The sequence below is a fragment of the Meleagris gallopavo genome, chromosome Z (assembly GCF_000146605.3).
Source record: "Meleagris gallopavo isolate NT-WF06-2002-E0010 breed Aviagen turkey brand Nicholas breeding stock chromosome Z, Turkey_5.1, whole genome shotgun sequence".
In the NCBI taxonomy this organism is placed as follows: Eukaryota; Metazoa; Chordata; class Aves; order Galliformes; family Phasianidae; genus Meleagris; species Meleagris gallopavo.
The window spans coordinates 363,701-376,552 of record NC_015041.2 but is presented as its reverse complement, the minus strand read 5'-3'; positions in this window follow the sequence as shown (position 1 = coordinate 376,552).

The following is a 12,852-nucleotide window of genomic DNA, read 5'->3' as shown; positions in this document are numbered from 1 at the left end:
CCGCTCTTTGTTACTGGAGCTGCGGCCGCGCTTTGTGCCGCCGATTTGAATTTGACCCTTTCCAACACTAAAAATCAATACTCCCGTGGAGAAGCAGTGGGTGCTATTTTTCTAAACCCTGTTTACAGCCGTACAGTCTTTTAAGGCAGATGTTATCTGCTTCGGAGTCTGCCACATACTTTACCAAATTTTACAAAGCACTTTCTGAGCACATAATGACAGCATTATCTCTGTCCACCTGCTGAGAATAGCAGTGGGCTTACAATAAATATCTGCTTTTGAGATGTACAAGTAAGAGTCCATCTTATCTGTCAAGATGGGGGGAAAAAAGCCCCTAATTTACATCCCAGAAAGCACTGGTGTGTGACAAAGGTCATCTGCTGACACTGTACCCTCAGCTGGAATGAAAATGCACGCACTGGTGCTGTGGTGCTGAAGGTGAGATATCAGCAGTGCACCGAGCATCCCAAACCTCACAGCACTGAGGGTGGAGCACCCTCTGGACACTGCATTTCCCTTCTTACACTGAAGCTGGGCCCTCTCCACTGGGACTGGAGGCATGGACAGAGGAGAATGAGTGAGGAGATGTCAGGTGTGAAATGGTAACTTCTACTATAGAGGAAGAGCAGCCAATGGGAAAGCTGAGCTAATGGGCTGGACTCCTAAAAATTGTTATGATTGCTGAAGTTTTAAATAATGCATTCATTGCCTTTGGATCACCGCTGTCCCTGTGGCATTCATCTTTGATCTTACAGTTCAGTGGTAAACCAGAGATACCGACCCTTGTTGGCGCATTCTGCAGGCAGTAATTGATCAAAGATTTATTTATTAGCCAGGCTGTGATTGATTTATGGGAGTTTTGCTTGATCAAGTTAATTACCAGCAGCAGATTGCCGTGTGCTGCAGCGTGGGAAGCTCTGCAGCCATGGCACTGCATGTGCCTGCGCATCATGGGTGTGGGTGTTCACCTGCAGCCCAGACAACAGCAGACACCATCAGAAACAAACCTGACTTGGAACAGAGGATTTAGCAAAGTCGGATTTAACGCACTGTTTCCATAGGATGAGGGAGATCAAGTCGTTAATTTTCAGACAGCAGAAAGAGTTGATTGCATGTTGACTTATTCATGATGGTGCAAAAGGGAGAAGTGTCCATGAGGTTGCAGCATCCTACAGGAACAATTCACCCACGGGAGCACTCACTGGTTGGTGAAACACCGCTGACAAACCTAGCTGAGAGTTGAGCCCAGGTGGGACGCTGGTGGCTGCAACATCTGAATGTTCCTTGGAAGATCCCAGTCTAACCTGCTGGGATTTTCCCTCTAAATCACAGCGGCAATCCGAGCTTTCAGCCTTTCCCAAACAAGTTCATCTGTCTTTAACTGCTGCTAAGAAACGGACCCCTCTCAAGCCACTTGTGCGGCTCTCCTCCTGGCTGACAGACAATTGTCAGCGAGGCAAGAGCTACTAATTAGGAATTGATAAATATAAGTGTGCAGTCTTCCCCGCGCAGAGTACCACTTGACGACAGTAATTAATTGTTCATTGATCCCACAGGCTGGGCCTCGCCTGCATGCACTGCCCCGGGGACACTCACAGTGGTGACCCTGTGTGGGCCCTGCACTGCCCGGCACGCGGCCAAGTTCCCCATCCCTCTGCTGTTCCTTCATCCCCTATTAGAACTACGGAAAGTAAAAAGCATGTGACAAATGCGTCTATCAGGACGGAAAGGACAGAGCTGGCTGACGTGTGCTGGCCCTGAAATGAGCTGTGAATTTTGTTGTGGCCTGAACACAGTTCTTCCAAGAGGAAAACAGTTCAAAGAACTTAAATATATCTGTATCTTCATCTTAAACAGGCCTTTAAATTACGTCTCCATAGGTCTTTAAATTATATCCTCCTAAGTCCCTAAATTTTGTCTCCATTTGTCCTTAAATTATTTCTCCATCAGTCCTTAGATGATGCCTCCGTAGGTCTTTGCATCATATCTCTGAGGCAAATGCTGGAATAAGAATGGTTAGTCCCTGATATGTTTTGATACCCATTATCACATTATGATCTCTCCAAAGCAGAGCTTGTTTCCCACTGCAGAAATCGGGGTAGGGAAGAGTTGACCCAGCCCTGGGAGCCCATCCCACTGCACTGCTCCCGGGGACATGCCATGTGTTGGCCGGGTGACAGCACAGCACATGCCTGCCACTGTTCCCAAGGATTTATGAGAGGGCAGGGGCTGCCCCGGGGCAGCTCAGCCCCAGGCGGGGAGAACTCAGCGCTTGGGTCAGGCTCCTAAGCGTCGATCTGTCTGATAGCCCCCCAGGGAGTCTTTTGTTCTGAATAGGTGAAAAATTGTACCCACAAAAAGAATTCCCCGTCTGATCAATTCCCTCTAACAACTGTATTGATTAGTTGCAGTAACATTTTTCATTTATTAATTATGAAGAAGATGTTCCAGCACTTCCTTAAAGTTAACTATTGTGATGTTCCCCCCCCCACCATCATCCTCCTGAGGTCACACCGACCACTTTGTGCTCCTTTTGCAGGTGGGATTTGCTCCTCCAAAACTTCGAGCTGCAGAGCTGGGCTGAAGTAGCATCCCCAGCATCCCCATCCCCTCATGCTTTCAGGCATACTCATCTTCAGGTGATGATTTTTCCAAACATGCTCAGCCCTGTTTTATATTCAGTTTCTTTGGCAAAAGTCTGCAATATTCTGCAATTCATCTCGTAATTCTCCTCAGAAATCTCATGTTTTCTAGATAACCAAACGTTTCTCTGGAGCTTTCCCAACACGAAGAACTGGGCTGGAAGGAATGGTGCCAGCTCCGTGCCCTGTGCTGGTCAGCTCAAATCCTCCCATGATCTCAGAGGTGGCATCTCCATTGGCATCTCTCAAACCAACGGGGCAGGAGAGAGCAGGCACGAGGCACTGAAATACAGCACACTGCTTGATACTCAGTGAAAAGCTTTTATCAATAAAGAAAAAGAAAAAAAAGAACAAGGTAAAGCTTGTTGTTTCACTGAATGCCTGCTCTTTCCCGAACAACCCCCATTCCCCTCCCAGGGACGCAGGGATGCACGTCTCCATGGCAACAGGACGCTTTTCAGGGCCGTGGTGATGCTCCCCCGTTGTCACCAGCAGAACCCGTTAACGTGCACCAGAAGCTGCATCCCAAGACCGCAGAGCCCAGGCACATCTGCGTGCCGAACAAATGGGATGTCTCCATCAATTTTATTGCTGGGGTTTATTGACATCAGAGATGACAATTCCTGCATGGGGGTCAGGAAGTCATTTGCACACGGGAAGGGATGCTGTGGCCTCTAAATGCCCCAAATGAGCAATTCTCCACCTCCTTTGCTGTGGGTCTCTTGCAGCAGCTCCAGTACTATGTGCAGCACTGAGGCTCCTACTGGCCACGAGTAGCCATGAGCCGGCTCAGCACCCAGCATGACTCCAGCCCATGAAAACAGTGACGGGTGCTGTTTGGGGTGAGCAAACTGTGTCAGCACCGTAAATGGAGCAAAGGAGTCAAGGGAGGACAAGGGAGCCTGAGAGCAAACCCTGAGGAGGAGCAGGGAAGGAGAAGGAAGGTCAGAAAGAGGGTAATTAAGGAAATGCAGCAGAGAGAAATTATACAAGAGAGGATTAGAGATGTACAATTGGTGTCAGTACCCCAACATAATAAATCACGTGCAGCTGGAGGGAGATAGCACTGTGCTGAAGGAAACCTGAGGGTGATAGCAGACTGATTATGAGTTTGAAATATGGTATGTTGGCAAAATATCTGCTTTGATTTATGCTCTGTCAGAGGCCATCCCGGGAAGGCAGCAGGCCTTTCCCATATAGCTCTTCTGAGACTGAAACTCCAGCGCTGAATTGATTTCTTGAGTTCACCAGCCCGTGCTAAGCTGGAGATAGTAACGAATAATGCGGAGGAGAGAAGGAAAAATTAGGAAACCAGAAAGGAGATTAGAGTCAGAGGAAAACAAATGCATGGGGCACAGGCAGTGTGCGAGATGGAGGGTGAGCAGGCACTGGGCACTGCCTGCCATGTACTGCTAACAGAAACTGCTTGCCAGGAGAAACACACGGCACCTGGAAGAGCTATTAATGCCTCATACATAACAAACTGCTCTGGTCTGGTTATGCGATTGCAGGTTATGTTACGGGGAAAACTCCTATAAACAAACATCACCCAGGCGGTTTCCCTCAACATGGGACCGTGTTACAGAAAGCTTTAAAAACTCAGGTTTTGCCATCCTCCCCAAACCAGCAGTGATTATTGGTTCTAGCAGATGTCCCTGTAAAAATCCATACTTTTTGCAAATATCCATACCTTGGGAACAGCTTCTGGAGGAGATGCTGGCGGGGAGTGCCAGCCAAAACCATGCCGCAGCAGGAGGAAAGCAGAGAGAGGGGAAAATGGAGAAGCTGATCAATACCTGAAGACAAGAGACAAAGAGAGAACCGTGAACAATTTTTATTCCTGGTCTGTGCAACAAGGGGCCTGAACTGCAGACCTATTTTCTCCTAGAGAAAGTGCAGCAATAGCCAAAAGATGGAGCAGGCAGCCACCAGGACTGTGGTTGGAGCGCAGCCCTGCTGCTACAGCACCCCATGCCTTCACCAAGAGCCCTGCCCTGGTCCGAGTGCGGGCTCCTGCTGTCAAGCAGATGGCAAGGAAAATGATGAGTGGAGATTAATAATAATACTGATAGAGAACCAGATCGAAGGGATCAGGCAGCCACAGAGGGGACGAACAATAATTTGATGTCTCTATAGTAAATGAAGAGGACAGATGCTTGCTTGAATTTGGGGATTAGATTTCCGCGACTAAAGAAGATAATAAATGAAATGATTACAGCATTAAAATGTTGTCATCCAGCAGAGCAGCGGCGAGAGGGATGCTCATCCCACAGATGAGATGAAGGGTAGACAACCAGGGCCCTGGGGTCATCACCACAGCCTCACCGACAGCCGACTCCCAGCGGGTCCCTGGGAAGCAGTCACAGTTCTGCTGACACCATTTTTAGCAGGAACCTTTTCCTTCTTTTCATGTCTTGGATTGGAAGGGACCTTAAAGATCAAAGAACCATAGGATGGCTTGGGTTAAGTCAGAAGGGACCTTAAAGATTGAAGAACCATAGGATGGCTTGAGCTGGATTGGTCCTTAAAAATCATAGAACCATGGAACGGTTGGGATAGAAGGGACCTCACAGCCTTCCCAGCCATACCCCTGCCATGGGCTGGCTGTCCCTCCAGCTCAGGCTGCCCAGGACCCATCCATGGCCTTGGGTACCACCAGGGATGGGGCACTCAGCCCTCTGGGCAGCAGTGCCACAGCCTCACCTTCTTGGTCAAGAATTTCCCCCTCCCATCTGACCTAAATCTCCCTTATTTTAGTTTAAAGTCATTCCCCCTTGTCCTATCCCTGTCTGTCCATGTACAAAGTCAGTGCACTGTTCAGACTTCGATAAATGTTGGTTCAGTACTGTAAAATGGATGCAGAAAGATACGGAGTGACTCAAAGGTGGAGGAGGTGTTCACCTGGCCACGAGAGCAGGAGGATCTGCATGTGCCTCCCCACTGGGCTGCAGGTGGACCCTGGTGTTCCAAGGACACAACAGTGTGCTAAAAGGGGGATCCTACGGCTGCACAGTCCCCACAGCTGCCAGCATAATTGGCCCATGGGGTGACCGGTAAAGAGGAAACCCACCAGGTAACAGTGAGCGCTGCCTGGGGCTCTCAGTGCAGTGCCTGTGTTTATTATTGCTCGAATTAAGCAGTTTCCCATGGAGAACCGGCTAATGATGTCACTGAAATATGAGGAAGGAGGAGGCAATCCCACCTGCCCCGACCCGGCTGCTGTGCTTGCTCAAACAAAACACTCTGGGCTGTGCAGTGCCACTGTGGTGCGATGCTCCTGGGGAGTGTGAGTGGGCAGGAGGAGGAGAGGGAAGTGCTTTATGAGAGCAGGCACCTCTTCTGCACAAATATCTAAAAACTATTAATTTCGGGGCAGCAGCTAGGAAGAAATACATGAAAGGGAAATTGATTTCTATTTAAATGGTATGTTTTCATCACCTTTTTTCCGAGCACGAACATTCATCTTTGAGTACCTGTGCTAATTGATTTCAAATGCAATTCAACACAATCACTGTAGAATAATAAATCTCGGGGTGAAGGCACAGGAGGGGCACCATGGGGCACGTGCAGGCGGCGGGAGTGGGGAGGATGAAGGGCTCTGGATCCCAGCCCACCCCTGTCCCCATCCCCATCCTTGTGGCTGTTGTGCAAAAGGTGCAGGGCCAGACTGCGAAAGGTGGGCTCTATCCTATTAGGGGAACTGCTGAGGGCTCAGGGAGGTTTATAACTAATGTGTTGGGTTCCACTGATCTTAACAATTCCTTGGAGAGAGGAGGTGATGAGGACCTGAGCCGGGTGGCTTTGGGGCTGAGGGAAATGGGATAGTTGCAGGGTTTGCAATGGGAGATCAAGAGGAGGCACTAGGAAAGGACTCAGCTTGAGGAGTGCAATGGGACAGGCAGCCTTCCAGATCCCCCAGCTTTCATCCTCACAAGCACCTACCCTTTCACCAAAGGCAGATCTTTTCTGACTTGTCTGGTGGCCCTCCACAATGGAGTAACAGCATCAGTGGACAAAGGAAAGGACAACTGATGCCATCTATTATCTACCTGGACATGTGCAAGGCCTATGACTTGATCCCACACCACATCCTCGTCTCTAAGTTGGAGAAATACAGATTTAAGGAGTGGAATATTCGGTGGAAAAGGGATTGGTTGGAAGGTGGTAGGCAGGCGGGTTGCTGTCAATGGCTCTGTGCTCAGGCGGTGGGGTCCGCTAGAGCTCCTCCTTGGGATCAGTGCTCTTCAACAGCTTCATCAGTGACGCAGGCAGTGCGATCCAGGGTACCCCCAGCAGTTTTCTGATGACACCAAGCTGTGGGGTGCAGGTGACACAGCAAAAGGAAGGGATGCCATCTAGAGGGAGCCGGATACGCTTGAGAAACCACATAAGATTCAACAAAGCCAAGTGCAAGGTGCTGCACTTGGGGTGGTGCAATCTCAGATATGCGTACAAACTTTTTTTTGTGGGGATATTGGCTACAGCATAGCCCTGCACCGGAGAAAAAGCAAGTACAGTTTCCTTTGGGCACAATGGTCAGGCACTCAGGGCAGACATTGTGCTCAGCCCACATAACCTCCGCTGAAACATCAGCGCAGGACAGCATCAGGACAAGAAGGAATGGAGGACAGCATCCACTAAAAATCAGCACATGGCTGCTGGGATGGGATCACCTCAAGGATGAGTCGGAGCTTGGCAGGGCTTACAGTGGGGCTGGGCTCTGGAGCTGCTTTCAGCCTGCTGGGTGCCACGATGCTGAGCAGGAGGGTGCTGCGTAGGTGCTGCTTGGCTCTCAGGTGTTTATCCTCCAATACATAATGGAACATGATACTCAAAATGCTACTGTGGGAAAATGGACTAATGGAAGCCCTGTCTAAATGTGAAAGCTGTGGGTGAGAAGGAGGTGAGCTGCTCCCAGCTCAGTATGTGGCACTTGTAGACAGATATTGCAATGCTACAGGCTGTTGTGGTACTTACAGCTCAAAAGGATGCTGAGAAATTGGGGAAGGAACAGAAAATAGTCATAAAAATTACTTACAAGCCAAAAATACACTGTGCAGAACCAGGCCAAAAGAGCCTGATGCGTGGAGCTTGTCAAGAGAGAATGAGAGATGCCCTGATTGCAGAACACGAAAACTTCTGCAGAAAAACCAGTGAAATAATGTGATGTCTGTACCCTGCCAGATGCACAAGGCACAAGGGCCCCCAGCTGTGGGGATGTGTCCTGTGACGATGGCTCTGCTATTTCCTTGGCAGTGTCCCACAGGACTGACTGCTCTCTGGAGCAGACCTTCCAGACAGACCCAGCCCTGGGGGATAATGAGTGAAATTCAAAGTGTTATCCTAATGAACAATCCGTGGACTTTGACATGGCATGGCAGGATGAAAGTTCAATAGCAATATTCATACTGAGTTATCTCCCAATTTACGGGGCGTAAGACTGACTGCTTTTACTCTCATTTTCTTTGAGTCATTTCATATGTTATCACACAAAAGTAGGGGCTGCCTAGACCCAAAGCTACACTGCATGAGTATTTGGCCATCATTTCTGTTTTCTCCATGGCAGGGTTGCAATGCAGTGGGCAGGAGCTGCCAGCAATGGGCATGAACTGGAGCAAAACGTTGCAGCAGACATCTCACACCTCTCTTCTCTAGACTGAAGACCGGTGCTACCTCTGGAAAAAAAAAAAAAGAAAGAAAAGAAAGAAAGCATGCACACTGATCACTGCTACAATGATTAAACCCAGGAACTGTTTGAATGTTTATATTGATGCAGCTGGGACCGCAAGCAAAATAAACCCAGTAAAATAATAGCCAGTGGACAGTCAGAGACCATGGCGAACCTATTGATTGCAACAGGGTCTCTTTTCTGTGCAGCAGAATGATCTCAGAAGAGCTGAGCTTCGAGTAATTTCTAGCAAACAATGTATTGTGCACCATTATTTGCAGATCCTGAAAATCGAACCAGCACGCCCTGGTCTCTCCCATGTGCTTCAGAGAAGGCTCTGGTAAGAGGGAGCCCGGCATCACCGAGCATGTTGCTTTGCAATTGGGTGAACTGCAGGGGCAAACAGTCCCCACAGAGTCACCCACTGCCCCACAGGAGCCTCCTCCTGCCCCACACCGAGCTGTGCTGTGGCCATCTCTGCACTCCTCCTGACTGATCACTGCCTGGCTGAGTTTAGAGAGCAGAGCTGCAATATATTATGCTTTATCCCCTGCAATATTCTCTGAACGCATCCAGCGAGTTCCCCGGGTCAATTGCAGCTGATCCAGTTTGCAGCAGTTGCCAGAAGAGCCGGCTGATGGATGTCAGTGGGTTTGTGCTGAGCCCCACCCTGTGCTCGCTTGTGGATGTGCTGGAAGCCAGTAGGGAACAGCCTGGATGCTGCTCTGCCTCCGCAGCTCAAACCACTGTACAGTTTGCTGCGCACTGATTGCTGGCACCTCCTCACCTTCCACGTAGGGCCGCCTTGGCCAGTGCACTGAAAGAAGCCCTTGGCAATGGCTGGAAAGAAGGAAGGTGCCTGGCCAACCCGACAGCCCCCGAGGTCTTGGTGTGGATGGTGGCACACCCGTGCACATGCATGCATTCAAAAATTAAGCATGTGAGAAAACATCATAGGGCCAAGTGCAGCTGTTTAAAACAGGTATATTGCTTCCCAATGCAGGTTGGTGAGGAGGAAACCAGCACGAATTTACGGCAACAAGGAGGGCAGGTGATAAAACACGGCGTGAAAACCCAGGTATCATGGCATCAGCAGAAAGAGAAGGCACAAATCAGGGGGAGACACTGATTTACATTCCCTGTGTCAATAGAGGAAGAAGGCTCTAAAGTTTTACATTTAATTTGTGTACTTTACCACAGGTGCTGTGGGAAGTATAAAACAGCTGAGCACAACCTGATGGTAAGTGTGTAAAATGTTTATAAATTGCTAAGCAAAGCAGCAGGCAGTGATCTCTGTGCTGTGAACCAGGCTCTATGGGACAGCGCTGTCCCAGCAGGACACCAAGCAGGCTCTATGGGACAGCGTACGTGCCTTGCACCAATCTGAGGGGATGATGGTATATCCACAAGCACCACTTTTGGGGCTGTTATATACAAGGGGCTGTCTGGCAGCTCTCTGTACTTACATCCAGCAGCCAATGCCTTAGGAAAAGAGAAATGCAACAAATCAAGGGGAAGAGCCATGAAAACCCGCGTGCGTCACAGCCCGGCAGGGCTGGCACTGGGGCAGAGTGGCAGCGGTGTGCTGTGCATGTTGCCGTGTGCTTCGAGGTAACAAAGGGATTCGCCGCCGGTTCAGAGGTCAGCCATTTGATAAACTGTCTCATATTTTTCAATGAAAAAAATGATACTTCATCTTTCCAATGACAGAAAACTTGGAGACGGTTTACAGTAATATATGCCTTTTTTAATACACGGCTTGCAATCTCAGTCCGGCGGCTGTATGAAGAATGGAGTAGCAGCCAAAAGGTTAATAGAGCATCGGTCCTTTTTTAATTGAAAAAATGACAGAGGGACCATGTAGCAGACCGAGCAGTAATATTATTACAGGCTGTAAGTACTGTTCCAGAGACTTACTGTTCATCTGGGAGCAGGGTAATGAAGAGCGGCCGTGCTCTGGCTTGGCGGCAATGTGAGCACGCCCTCGGAGAGGCTGAGATCCACAGCTCTTCCGAAACACCAACTGCTCCCAAAACATTTGGCTTTTGTTGGAGGATGCACCTGGCAGCATGTTCATGGGCATCAATCAGCAAAGCATTATCAACTGCAGGTAAATTACAGCAATTAACTTTGCCTGTGGATTTGGGCCTCTGGTCCTCTCCTGTCCGTGCTGCCAAATGCCCTGCATCCAAGCATCTTCATGCCAGCATCCACCTCTATGCAGTGGGCAGCATGGGGCTCTGCGGGCCCCATACGCCCATAGCCCCACAGTACCCATGAAGCTCCACCACTCCACACAGTGTCCCCACAGCCCCCATAGCTTAATGTCCTCACAGCCATGGAGGTGCCAGCTGTGGAGATTCGGTCAACTGAGTGAGAACTGTCTCCAGACAACCCACGTCACCCCCAGAGATGAACCTGGGGCTGGCGGGAAGCAAAGCAGCCCCATGGTTCGTGACACTGCCTCGCTGAGGATGGATGCTCGGGGGGAGCAGCACTATCTGTCATCTGTGAACAGCCTCATTTACAGAGAGACACCAGGAGGAAAGGCAATCAGCCTGAAAGCTGCTGTGCTGGGAATGGGTAAAGAGCCTAAGGGGGGTGGGAGGGTCTCCTGGTGCACAGCACACGGCACAGGGCACAGGGCACAGGGCACAGGGCACAGAGCAGCAGGCACTCCAAACTCCACTCCAAATCCAGACCCTGTGTCCCACTGCCTGTAACAGCTCTGTGTGCACCAATTTTTCGCTCCATTGCACCTACTTGCTGCCACAAACTGTATACACCGCAGAGCCACCTCCATGAGCAAAGCCCCCACTCTGTGCTCCTGCTCTGGCTCTCCATACAAAGCACCGACCGAGGGCGGATTGCTGCCACCATCCTTTCTGCTGCATTTTTCTCCCCCTGCAGAGGATGAGCTTCGGTTACTCCCATCCATCTCATTCTTTCAAGTCATCTTCAGTCTGCAATTTCCCTTCACCCCGAAAAGAGTACTGCATCGATTCTCTCCATTCCAATTTCAGCAGGGGGATGCTGTGCACTCAGAGCTCCACATATGGCCATGGGGACACCTCAGGGACATCTGCAGGCACACGGGGCAGTGCTCCAGCCTAGCCTCTGCAGTGCATGGTGCTGATTTTCCCTGCCCTGAACAATTGTACCCTTAACAATGCGGGCATTGTTGGCTTTGGCATTTTGCATAGTAGATTTTTTTTTAGCCTGTTAACAAAATGAAAGTCAGAAATCCACCAGAGTCACGTTCCAGAGGTAAGCACCTCTGCCGCTCTTACACTGAACGAATCACAGCGGTGCCCTGTGCCACCTCTGACAACAAATATGATCTTAGGTGTCACGCAGCGGGCATTTAATTATCAGAGACATGGGCTTAATGGTGTTTGTGTCACAGGGGCGATGCACAGATGTACTTCAGCTCAAGGAGGCTGCACTGCCTGCTTCCCAGCGGCCCCTCCTGATCAGAGGTAAAGTTACAAAAATGGTTAAATGAATCAGATTCAAACGAGGGCTGTTTCTTCTCTTGATCGATAGATCTGAACGAAACAATGCCAAATGCTGTGAGTTATGGCGTGGCACCAACAACCGTCAGGACAATGGCAGCAGCCAAGACGAATACACACCTTTTCCTCTGTTATTGCTTTAAGCCTTTTATTATCATTATTATGGGTGATTAAAAATCCCATTAATCAGATGCTAAACAGATTAAGTTCTATGAATTAATTTTCTGGATATAACTAAGACAAACATTCTGCTCAGAGCTCATTTAATGAAATAGAAGCTGTTCATCTGCAAAATTAGGGCTGTGCATATCGGAGGGTTCAGCTGGAGCAATCCGCCGCCGCAGGCACGGGCAGGGGCTGCAGCCACAGCCACATATTTTTTACCCATTCTAAGTAAAAGAAAGATTTTGCTGTAAGTAATTTATGATTCATTACACAAATAGCTCATTAGTCCGGACCAGAAAATAAAATTAGAGTCATTTAAGGAATAATCCCTTGATTTAGTATTTAAGAAAGAGAGACCACGTGACGGGCATGGGGCATCTGCCTGGAGACCCTGTGCTGGAGGTTGGGGGCTGCCTATGGGGCCATGAGGATCCAAAGTTCCCTTGCCCATGGGGCGGGCAGTGACTCACTGCCACTAAACCCTGAAGCACCCACTTTCTTCCACCTTTGCACTTCCCTGTGCTGTAAAACTACCGCCAACCACTTGTTAAAAGCTGTGGATGATAATAGGTAATTCCTTAATTGCACAGACTTCAATCTGTTGAAGTTTGGCTGCTGTTCATGGACACCAACAGAAAGGTGTGGGACAGCCCCAAGATGCCCATGGCACCATGGCAGTGCTGCTGCTGCCTGTCCCCCCGCAGTCTCTGCCTCAGTTGTGGTCAATGGGTGCTCGAGGCTGCAGGCAGCCACCAGCAGGAGGGCTTGGCACAGGAAAGCTCCAAGATAAATTGTTTTCTCAGAAGAGATTTCGTAATCGTGTTATTTAACGTTATCACCGATGACTACTAGCTTCTTCCTA